Source organism: Pinus tabuliformis, chromosome X (genome assembly GCF_031772625.1).
Source record: "Pinus tabuliformis cultivar Carrire ecotype Pingquan chromosome X, CPIR1, whole genome shotgun sequence".
In the NCBI taxonomy this organism is placed as follows: domain Eukaryota; kingdom Viridiplantae; phylum Streptophyta; class Pinopsida; order Pinales; family Pinaceae; genus Pinus; species Pinus tabuliformis.
Window position 1 is genome coordinate 177,529,226 of NC_142308.1, and position 13,026 is coordinate 177,542,251.

The following is a 13,026-nucleotide window of genomic DNA, read 5'->3' on the forward strand; positions in this document are numbered from 1 at the left end:
CTACCCAATGGACCAATTTATCGGCGCTCCATTCTGGAGAACGATGAAATCAAGAGGCAGATTCAGGAGCTCCTGCAGAAAGGTCACATCCGTCCGAGTTCATCGCCCTGTGGGAGCCCGATCGTGTTGGTACAGAAGAAGGATGGGACGTGGAGACTCTGTATTGACTATCGGGCGCTGAACAAGATCACTGTCCGTAATAGGTACCCGATCCCGCGGATTGATGACCTCCTAGACCAACTAAAGGGGGCGAAATATTTCAGCAAGATCGACCTGAAGTCGGGATATCACCAGGTACCAATAGAACCCTCCGATGTGTGGAAGACTGCCTTCAAATCCAAGGAGGGCCTCTTCGAATGGTTGGTCATGCCTTTCGGATTGACGAATGCTCCTGCAACCTTTATGAGGCTAATGGATGACATCTTGCGGCCATTCACCAACTCCTTTGTAGTAGTATACTTGGATGACATTCTGATCTTCAACCAGAGTTGGGAAGAGCACCTCCACCACATCCGGCAGGTTCTCCAAACACTGCGGCAACACAAGCTATGTGCCAATTTGGAGAAATGCACTTTTGGCATGACCCAGGTTCAGTATCTGGGATACATCATTGATGAACAGGGGGTGCATGTCGATCCAGCCAAGATCCAAGTCATTCGGGATTGGCCCTCTCCAACCACTATAACAGAGCTCCGCAGCTTTCTAGGTCTTGCCAACTTCTACCGCAGGTTTGTGTTGGGGTTTTCTCATATTTCTTGGCCCTTGAGTCAAGTCACCAAGGGCGGGGCAAAAGCAAAATTCTTTTGGTCTGAATCTCAACAGAAGGCATTCAGGGAGTTGAAGGATCACCTCTGCACGGCACCAGTGCTCGCGTTACCAGATTTACAACAACCATTTGAGGTCGAGACAGATGCCTCTGACTATGCTATTGGGGCAGTCCTTACTCAACATGGACATCCAGTGGCATATCACAGTGAAACACTTTCAGACATAGTCCGGAAGTACCCCACTTATGATAAAGAGATGTATTCCATTGTACAGGCCTGCCGACAATGGAAGCATTACATTTTGGGGAAGGAAACGGTCATCCACACAGACCACCGGCCTCTGCAGTTCATACAGACCCAAGGGAAATTGCAGAATGATCGCCATCAGAAGTGGTCTACATACTTGCAACAGTTTCACTTGAATATCAAGTATAAAAAGGGCAGCACCAATAATGTTGCAGATTGCCTCAGTCGACCACCGATCATGGCGCTAACCACCGTGCTCAACTCTTGTGGGCACGAGACTTCTAATTGGCCACTTCTCTACAAAAGTGACCCAGAATTCGGCCACACATACCAGACACTCTTGGAGGGTCGGCAGGTTGCAGATTTTCACCTCCAGGATGCCCTATTATGCCACCTCGGTCACCTTTGTGTTCCTTCAAGCGAGCGTGCCAAGATGATTTGGGAAGCACACTACAGTCGGGCTGCTGGGCATTTCGGGGTCGAGAAAACAGTGGCAGTACTGCAAAATTATTTCTATTGGCCGAATCTTTGACAGGATGTTGGGAAGTACATCCGATCATGTACTGCCTGTGCCATTGCCAAACCAGCCATTAAGAAGCACGGCCTCTATACCCTGTTGCCTACCCCTAGTTGACCTTGGGAATCCATCTCCATGGATTACATGTCAGGCCTTCCTTCCACTAAGCATGGAAATGACTGTGTTTTTGTGGTCGTCGACAGGTTCTCGAAGATGGCCATTATGGTGGCCTGCAAGAAGAATATCACAGCAGAAGCCACTGCTAAACTCTTCTTTGAACGAGTGTGGGTGCACTTTGGGATCCCACAGTCTATCATCTCAGATCGGGACAGTCGGTTTCTCAGCACATTTTGGTCCAGTCTCTGGTCAATGCTGGACTCCAAACTCACGAAGTCCACAGCCTTCCATCCTCAAACTGATGGCCAGACAGAGGTTGTCAATAGGATGATTGTGCACATTCTGCGCATGTATAACTCAAAGCATCCACGCACATGGGATGAGAGCCTCCCCTATGTTCAGCACAGCTACAACCGAGCTCTTCACAGCTCCACTGGCCATAGCCCTTTTCAGGTGGGTTTGGGATTCCAGCCACTATGCCCCATTGATGTGGCCATGCCACTTGCAGCTACTCACATGAATTCAGCTCATGTCCAGTCCGAAACAGATAAGGCCGCCAGCTTCATTGAGCGCATCCAACATATTCGCCAGCAGGTCCATGACATTCTTGAGAAATCAAATGCCAAGTACAAGCAGCGACATGATCAACATCGGGTGCCACACAAGTTTCAGGTGGGCGACAAAGTCTGGTTGCATTTGTAAAAGGAACGCCTTACTGGAGCCTATCAGAAATTGAGACCACTCCGATATGGTCCTTACACCATTACTAAGGCTATGGGAGATAATGCATTTGAGCTCAGCATTCCCCCATTCCTTGGCCTACACCCAGTGTTCAATGTGGACCGCCTTCGGTCATACTTTCCACCATTGCTAGACACATCCGACATTGCAGAACAGCTCAAACCCACAGAATTAAATCCAGATTGCATGGAACAAGCTGCAACTGATCGGATCATGGACACACAGATCAAGAACACTCGCCAACAGAATATCCAACTGTATCGAGTTGTCAAAGCAGGCCAACTCCTTCAGCAGGGCAAGTGGCTCACCAGGGAACAAGTTCAGCAGAAGTTTCCTCATCTCATGGAGGAGCTCAACGCAATGGGGACCATTGCTTCCTAAGGGGGGAGGAATGATCCAGGTGGATATTGGTGGCCACCTGCCAAGTCCACCTGGACCCCCACCATTGTCTTTCTCAGCATTTTCAGTTTCCTTAATTATAGCACAACTTACTATTTTTAGCAGTTTTTCGGGTCCTGAACTTCCGGAGCCGTTTTGAGGCCCTAAACGACGTTTTTTGGAGAATCTGGGGGCAACATCGATAGTGCTCGAATAGATCTTTTTAATGATAGTGCTCGGATAGATCTTTCTAATGAGCTATTGTACGCGTCAAACGGATATCATATGCCAAAGTTACGACCCCAGGAAGTTGATGTACCAACTTACCCCCAAACGGGGCCCACAGTTTGGCGTTTCATCTCCTAGGGTTAGGTTTTGCAATGTTAAGGGTTTTCCATTGTTTCTCAACAATAAATAGGCCTTCGATCCTCTTTGTAACACAGTTCAGAGGCATGTAGCCATCACATCTCTTCTCAGAGATAAGCTACCATCGCCCTAGCTGGTTTATTTCCATTTCTGGTTGTAAGCATATTTCAGTATTTTCCATTAATGAAATGAAGTATTATTTCCGCTGCATCTTTGTGTATATGGTTATCTCTGTAATTTGTTGCGTTCCTGTTTAAATCCGGATCATTGGACCAAATACCTAGGGTCAATACCTCAGACCAAATACCTTGGACCAAATACCTCAAACCAAAACCTTGGTTTTCCACCATGTACGCTCTTTTCCTCCTATGGGAGTGTGTGTATACGTATACGCTCTTTTTGTTCTGTGGACCAGCATGTATACATTTTTTTGACTAAGAGGACCCGCGTATACTTCTTAAACTACTTTACATCAACCTTTTCCTTTACTTTCTTTATTCTGATCAGTAAACCTAAGTTCCATCTTCCTGTTCTTTTGTACCAATGTCCTGTTACTTCTGAATAGACCTGTTACACTGTAATTTTCCATATTACTTCTGAAATGATTCCTTTGAACTGCAATGCCTTCTGTCAGATCTGATATTTCTCCTGTAGATTCATCTAGTTACCATATACAATTGAGTTGTTCTGCTACAAGTGGGTTGCCATCAAGTACAACACATGTATCATAATTCTAACAGGAGGTGCTCTTCCTGACTGGCTGAAGATCAGGATGTCATCCAAGTATACCACTACAAATGAGTTGGTGGATGGCCGCAAGATGCCATCCATCATCCTCATGAAGGTTGTAAGAGAATTCATCAACCCAAAAGGCATAACCAACCATTCGAAAAGGTCCTCCTTGTCTTTGAAGGTAGTCATCCACACATCGGAGGGTTCAATTGGTACTTGGTGATTGCTGGACTTCAAGTCGATCTTGCGGAAATATTTTGCCCCCTTCAGTTGGTCCAAAAGGTCATCAATCCATGGGATCAGGTACCTATTCTGGACAGTGATCTTGTTCAACACCCAGTAGTCAATACAAAGTCTCCAAGTCCCATCCTTCTTATGTACCAACACAATTAGGCTCCAATAGGGCGATGAACTTAGACAGATGTGACCTTTCTGCAGAAACTCTTGAATTTGCATCTTGATTTCATCATTTTCCATAACGGAGCACTGATATATTGGTCCATTGGGCAATGGCGCACCTGGGGTCAGATCAATGGAGTTCTTGACCTGACAGTGTAGAGGCACCCCTATGGGGAAAGTGAAGATGTCCTCATACTCCTCCATGACCTTTTCCATCTATTGTTTCCGTGCAGAGGGGCCTTGTTTGGAGGTTGTGGCCACCGTCTTCTTCTTTCCTTGAGGGTGTAACATCAGGAAAACAAAGTTCTCTTTTTTGGAAATGTGCTTATAGCATTTTTTTGCAATAATCAAAGAGATGGTGGTAGGCGGTGCTGCCTCCGATATTGTTATGAAACCAGCTCAAGAAAAAGATAGAAAAGATGGATCAACGCCTTAAAATTCAACCTCTTCAAGGGGGCAACCTCCTTTACATGACATAAATGAACAATTCTTGGATGATTCAAATTACAAAACCTCCATTCTATATATAGGAGAATAAGGAGTCACAATATAACCCAGCCGACCTAACAATAATAATATAAAGCCACAAAAATAACAATAGAGGGATTCTATGGGGCACAGTAATAACAATATGGGGACAATAGGGGCACAATAATATTAATAACGGGTACAACTACAGTAGTAATGGGGTAATCACTAGTATTATAGGGACCCAACATGCCCCTCTCCTTCAAAAAAGTGGTGTCCTCAACGCTTGAGTAGTGTTGGATGTTTCTGTATAAAATTCTCATCCTCCCAAGTGGAATCTTCAGTAGATAAGTTCTTCCACTTGATAAGATACTCTGAAATTGATCGATTTCGTAGCTGTCAAGTTCTTATTTCTGTGACTGCTTCTGGTTCCAATATAATTTTTCCTTCCTCGTCAAGTTCTGGCAATATTGTTTGAACTGGGAGCTTATCGCCTATAACCTTCTTTAAACATGAAACATGGAAAACTGGGTGCAACCAAGAAGCTGCAGGAAGCTCCAATTTGTATGCCATAGTACCAATCTTTTGCAACACCTTGTACGGACCATAATACTTTAGTGATAATTTATTATCCTTCTTAGCTTGCTTGAGGAACATTTGCTTGTAGCTATGTTGATCTGCCTGTTGTTTCATTCTATTTTGTGCCAACACAAGGTTATCCTTTAAGAGTTGGAGGACTTGTTGTTGATGTTCGATGTGATGTTGGAAATAATACTGAGAGGGGGGGTGAATTAGTATTAATATCAAGTCAATTATTTTCTTTTTCAAACCCAGATCATATACGCTACTTCAGTTAGTTAAAACCGTGTATATACGCAACTACAGATATGGAAACCCGTGTATACCATGCAAACTTATAATTTAATTTATCTTACAGATGTTGATCATTAATCTATGTATCATCATCAAATAAACAGTAACCAGAAACAATGAAACAGAGCAGAAGACAATCACACATAAGAACACAAGATATAAGGTGGAAACCCAATGTGGGTGAAAACCACTTGCTGCAATTCGTCTCTATCTTCTTTTAATTAGAAACTTCTTTTTACAATGTTTCTATACTGGTGCAGTCCTTTACCAGTACGCAGGCTGCTACCTACAGAGAGCTGCAACCCTCTCTCGTTCTCTAGCTTTTCCTGGAAGGGAGCTACAACCCCCTTAGCTCTTGTACTAGCTGGGATACTAGTACGTAGGCTACTACCTGCAGAAGTCTACAACCTTCTCTTTGCTTCTAGCGACCACATTTCATAAATTCTCACACTGGATCCATGAACATCAATCAATCATCAAGAATTTCCACATTAAACAATCTTCTTTTCACCAATTAGAACTGAAACAAGTAGACACTTTTCTAACAGCTGTACCCAGAACACAGTAACAGTAACCACACACCAAATTCTGAACCTAGAGCACTGCAGCAATAAACACAAACACAACTCAAGAGATATACGCTACTTCAATAACCAGAAACCTGCGTGCATACGCTTCTGTGTTTGGACCAACATGCGTATACGTTGTTTTTACTTACAGAACCATCGTGTATACGTGCCTTCGCTTCACTGAACCTACGTACAGATCTATAAAGGATAATTCACTGTTTCAAATATTCAAACATTAATTAACCCAGATTACCAGATTTATAGATCAAGCATGCGCCACTTATAACGGATCAAAATCATACAAAGATACTATTATTCAAGCCTTAATATTATGACCCATCAATAGAACTTATCCTTCTCTTTGCGCTTAGGTTCCTCCTTCATTCAGATCCAGATCTGCACCATAACCCAGTCACCAATATTCCAGATCTAGCACTTTATCAGATATTCAATAATTCAGATGATCAATTGCCAAATGATCTCCTTCCTCTTTTATAATCTTAGGCCTTTCACAATACCACGGTCCAAAACCATAACAAAACAACACCATGGATCCAATACTTGGGATCAACACTTCTGACGAGATACCATGGCCCAAAACCATAGGTTCAAATACCAAGGACTGAATACCACGTTCCAAAAATAAGTTCTCTCACATGTACGTGCTTTTCCTTGTGTGAAAGTGTGTGTATACACATACGCGACTTCGGAATGTCTAACCCGCGTGTATATGCGACTTCGTCAAGGTTAACCTGCGTATATATATTTTTCCTCTTTTTGAGTGCCTAAACTGTGATCTGTCACCAGAGTGAGTTGCCATCAAGGACAACACCTGTGCCATAATGCCAACAATCTCCCCCTTTGGACTTGATGGCAACCCCAAGATCCTTAAAGTCATTCTCCCCCTTTGTCATCAAGGGCAAAGGGTTGTGCTCCCCCTGAGTACATGCTAAAATCTCTGCTCTGTTGTGCTAACCATGCTCCCCCTGACTGAAGGCAAGATCTGCAAAAAGATGTTCTTCAAGAAGAACCATGACTTATACATCATAAAAGACCTTCCTATCACCAAAAGACTCTATACATACATCCATCACCTAACCAAGTGGGGATCATCCACCCAACCAAGTGGGGATACATCAGAAATTTACATATGACAACCAAGTACATTACATCATTAATCCCAGGCATAGTGGGGAAACCAAAATAGGCCGTTACATGAACTTGACACCATAAAAGAGATACATGACATAAAGACGAAATATCTAGAGCAAGACTTATGAAATTCACTAATAACTGATATCAGCAGCATCTGTCAATCACTATTCAGATCAGCAACCATGTTTTCTTTCTGTTATCCCTCTGCATTTGTTCCACCTGAAACCAACAACAGTTGTGTACTAGAACCAAAAGCTTCTAAGATAATGCCAACAATGCATTATTAGAAGATTATCTGCTCCCCCTGAACCTGTGCCAGATGGTCTCTGTCAGACCCATATCAGACTCTCTTCAATCAGAGTCTGTCCCCACTGATTTCTTTCAAACTACCATATACGCAACTGTCTCTGCATAAGTTGGCGTATGTACGCGGATCCTCCTCAGGAAACTCGCGTACACCTACTTTTTTCTGAAACAGACAAGTTTCAACAGCAAGATGACGCATCAGCTACTCCCAGCTTCTGTCTGAGGTATTCAAAAGTTTCCCTGGGCAGTGGTTTGGTGAGAATATCAACAACTTGTTCCTTAGGGGGAACATACTCCAATTTGACCTTTTGTTCCAATACTTGTTCCCGGAGAAAATGATACTTGATCGGTGTGTGCTTAGTCTTTGAATGCATGACAGTATTCTTTGAGATATTGATAGCACTTGTATTATCACATAAGATGGAGATAGGTGGAGTACAAGTGATTTGAAAATCCTGCAAAGTTTGCATCATCCAAAGGAGTTGTGTGCAACAAGATGCAGCAGCCACATATTCTGCTTCAGCTGTAGATAACGCAATCGAACTCTGTTTCTTGCTGAACCAAGATACCAATTTGGAACCCATAAAGAATGCACCGCCACTTGTGATTTTTCTGTCGTCCACGCTTCCAGCCCAATCTGCATCTGTATAAGCATGAAGAGTGAGATCTGTATCTCTCGGATACCACAAGCCATAGTTTTGAGTTCCTTGAAGATACTTAAAAATTATCTTTACTGCCTGAAGATGAGTTTCCTTAGGATTTTCCTGAAATCTTCCAACCATTCCCACTGCATGCATGATGTCTGGTCGGGTACCTGTTAAATAGAGAAGACTTCCAATCATGGATCCATAAGTTGGTTGAAGCATTGATGCTGATTCATCATTTTCACTGAGGCTACATCCTGTAACCATAGGGGTACATACTGGCTTCGAATCTTCCAGGCCATACTTCTTCAAATTTTGCTTGAGGTACTTGGTTTGAGATAAAAAGATACCGCCTTCATTTTGTTGGATTTGTAATCCAAGAAAATATATCATTTCTCCAAGCAAGGACATTTCAAATTCTTTCTGCATCACCAAGGCAAAGCTTTGACTCATAGCTTCTTCATTGCTACCAAAAATGATATCATCAACATACACAACAAGTATTAGCAATTTGTTATTTTCAATTTTTATATAAAGATTGCTATCTGTTGATCCTTTTGAGAAACCTTGCTGATGAAGATATTTGTCCAGACGATAATACCAAGCCCTTGGAGCTTTGTTAAGACCATAGAGAGTCTTTTTAAGTCTGCATACAAGTTTTGGATCATTTCCAAGGATGAATCCATCCGGTTGCTCAATATACACTTCTTCTTCTAAATCTCCATTCAGAAAAGCTGATTTCACGTCCATTTGAAATACTTTGAACTTCTGAAAGCTTGAGAGAGTAAGGAACATTCGGATGGCCTCAAGTCTAGCAATGGGAGCAAAAGTTTCTTCAAAGTCTATTCCTTCTTGTTGAGCATACCCTTTACAAACAAGTTTGTCCTTGTTTCTAATAACTTCCCCATTTTCATTCAACTTGTTTTTAAAGATCCATTTTGTCCCTATGACATTCTTATCTTTTGGTCTAGGAACCAACTCCCAAGTGTTATTCTTTTCAATCTGCTCAAGTTCTTCATCCATTGCCTTGACCCAGCATTCATCTTTGCATGCCTCTTTTACATTTTGTGGTTCAGTGGAGGAGATCAGTGCCAAATAGCTTGAGGCTTCTGCAATTGTTCTTCTTGTTTGTATACCTGCCTCTTTCTGCCCTAGAATTTGAGTTTCTGGATGATTCTTTTGAACGTATCTGGATGGAGTCTTCTCTTCTATCCTTATCTGTTCCTCTGGTGCCTCTTGAGCTTCTTCTTCATCATAAGTCTGATTTGATGTTGAAGGATAGTCGTCACCATCTTCGAAATCTTCAGAATTTACTTGCCTAGGAATGTTTCCTTTTTCATCAACCACTACATCAATGTTGTCAAAAATTCTTCCAAGTATTTTATTGTAACACTTATATGCTTTGCTGTGGGGAGAATATCCAAGGAGAATGCCTTCATCTGCTCTAGGTTCAAACTTGCCAAGATTTTCATCATTATTTTTAATATAGCATTTTCTTCCAAAAATTTTGAAATGTTTTACCGTAGGAGTCTCACCATACCAGAGCTCATGAGGAGTTTGAGTGCTATTCGCCTGGACATTTGTCTTGTTGAGAATAACAACTGCAGCAAATGCGGCTTCACCCCAGAAGGTTGTCGGAGTTCCAGACTCATCAAGCATAGCACGAGCCATTTGTTGAATCGTTATGTTCATCCTTTCCACTACTCCATTTTGCTGAGGAGTCCTAGCTGTAGAGAATTCCCTTCTTATTCCATGTTCTTCACAAAAATTGAAAAATTCATTCGAGGTAAATTCTCTTCCTCGATCAGACCTGAGGAATTTGATTCTGTGATCTGATTCGTTCTCCACCAAGGCTTTGAATGATTTTAACTTTTCAAAGGCTTCGTCTTTGTGATTCATAAGTCCTATCCAACACATCCTGGAAAATTCATCAATGAATAATATAAATTATTCTTCTCCTCGAGGTGACCTTTTCCTATATGGACCACATACATCAGTATGGACAAGTTCAAGTGGCCTGCTGGCTGATCCTTCCTTCTCAGGGAAGTTGGTTCTGGTTTGCTTACCAAACTAACATGATTTGCATATTGTATTATCTGGAATTCTAATTTCTGGAAGACCACGAACTGCCTGGTATTTGCATGCTTTCCTTATCTGTGAGAAGCTAAGATGCCCCAATCTTCTGTGCCATAGCCAGTGTTCATCATTCTTTCTTATATAGCATTGATGTTGTCCTTCTTTGAATATGTATAAATTATTTGGAGTTCTTATGCCTTTGATCACTGTTTTTCCTGTATCAAGATCACGAACACTACATCCATTTGATCGAAATATTACCTCAGTTCCTTGATCGCACATTTGACTGACACTCAGTAGATTATGCTTTAAACCATCAACATACATAACATTTCTAGCTTTGACCCTTTCTTTCAACTGAACCGAACCTTTACCTTTTATGAACGCAGGGGTGTCATTTCCAAATGATACCTTCTTCTCCTTCTCTAAGGCACAATATGAATGAAGTTTTTCTTTATCACCCATCATATGTTTTGAACATCCACTGTCGATGTACCATTGATTTTCCTGCCCTTCCGCATATAAGGCTATACCACATCTTTCTGGTTGCGGTTCTTTCATTCTCCATGTTTTGGCACTTGAGGCTTGCTCCTTCTGAGTTGTCTGCCGAAACCTACTCCTGCATTCAGAATCTTCATGACCGAAATTGTTACAAATAGATCATTCTATTTCATTTTCAAGAGCAGAAAAGTTATTGTAGGTCCTTTTCATGATCCCAGTCACACTCCTCTATTTTTGAGCTTATCTAGTCATGATAGTTTTTTAGGCAACACACTGAGTTTCTTTGTGTCCGAAGTTATGACAAGAGAAACATTGGCCATTGAAGAAAATCCTGCGATTATCAAATCTACCAGCTAAGTGATTGTAGTTTCTATTGATATCCATTCTTGAGGCAAATTGAGAAGGTTTTACCTGTGGCTAGTTGTAGCTTTTGCTCATCCTTAAAGTAGATTGCCCCTAATTTACCTGGTAGTCTTTGTTCTTTCTTGAGGTAAATTGTCCCTGATTTACCTGGTGAGCAGCATTGTGCCTTTACTGTTGATTGTCAACCATTTCACTTATCCTTGTTGCATCAAGATAACTTTTGGAGGTGGATGGCTTCTGCGCTTGAGATGATTCTTCATTATATCCCAAACCTGTCTTGATTAGTGGAGAATGTGCACTTTGATAATCTCATCTAAAGTTTCAGATCCTTTAACAAATCTAAGATTAAGAGCTTTTGTTTTCTCAATCTCTTTTCTAAGTCCCACAATTTCACATTCTAACTTTTCATGATGTTTTTCCTTTTCAACAAGTTGGAATTGTAGAGTATCTATGGTCACATTCTTCTCTTATAAACAAATTTTGAGTCTAGAAATATCTTCATAAAGACCTTCTTCATTTATAGCATCCACAAAATCATCATCTTCAAAAGCCATTAAAAGTTTATAACTATAATCTTGTTCATCTTCATCACTATTTGAAAGTCCATCAGTATCTTCATGAGTGTAATAGCTTTTCTTATTTACATTTTGTTTCTTGTTCCATCTAACAGGTTCCTTACCTTTGTCAAGCTTATCTTTATGAGGACACTTGGCAGCATAGTGACCGACTCTTCCACAAGCAAAGTATTTGAAAGGTAACTTACCTCTGAATCTTCCAGCACCCCGTTGAAGATTCTTGACAAAATTTGATTCTTCCTCTTCTTCTGACATATGTCCTGACTCATAGTAATCTCCTTTTCCTGAAGCCTTGAATGCAACTTCTCTCCTGTCTGATGGTCCTCCTTTCCTCATTTCATAAGCAGTTAGAATTCCGTGCAGCTGTGACATGGTAAGGTTTCGTAGATTCTCCTTTTCTTCTATTGCAAAAACTTTTGATTCAAACTTAGGGGACAAAGATCTTAGAACCTTTTCAACCACAACAGCCTCTTTTATTTCTTCACCCAAGTTTTTCATACAATTAACAATCTCATCTATACGTAGGAAATAGTTAGCCACACTCTCATCATTGTGCATTCTGAGATTTTCATACTGAATTCTGAGGGTTTGAAGTTTTGCTCGTTTTACCTGTTCATCTCCTTCATAGCTCACAACAATCTTGTCCCATATTTCTTTTGCAGACTTATATTGCATAACCTTGATGAATTATGATTGAGATAGACATCCTAATAGAGTATTGACAGCCTTTGCATTCGTTTCATATTGCTTCTTACCAGCCGTATCTGTAGGAGTTTCTGATGGAAAAGTGTACCCTGTATCTATGATATCCCATACTTCTGTACCAAGAGATTGAAGATAGGTTGTGACTCTTACCTTCCAATAGACGAAGTTGGTCCCATCAAAAATTGGTGGCTTGATCGATGCTTCTCTCTCGTAGTTGCTCATGATGATAGATCTACCTTCAAGCGATCAAGCTTCTTTAGAAGGACCTGCTCAGATTCCAATTGTTGGAAATAATTTGAGAGGGGGGGTGAATCAGTATTATCAAGTCAATTATTTTCTTTTTCAAACCCAGATCATATACGCTACTTCAGTTAGTTAAAACCGTGTATATATGCAACTACAGATAAGGAAACCCGCGTATACCATGAAAACTTATAATTTAATTTATCTTACAGATGTTGATCATTAATCTGTGTATGAGCATCAAATAAACAGTAACTAGAAATAGTGAAACAAAGCAGAAGACAA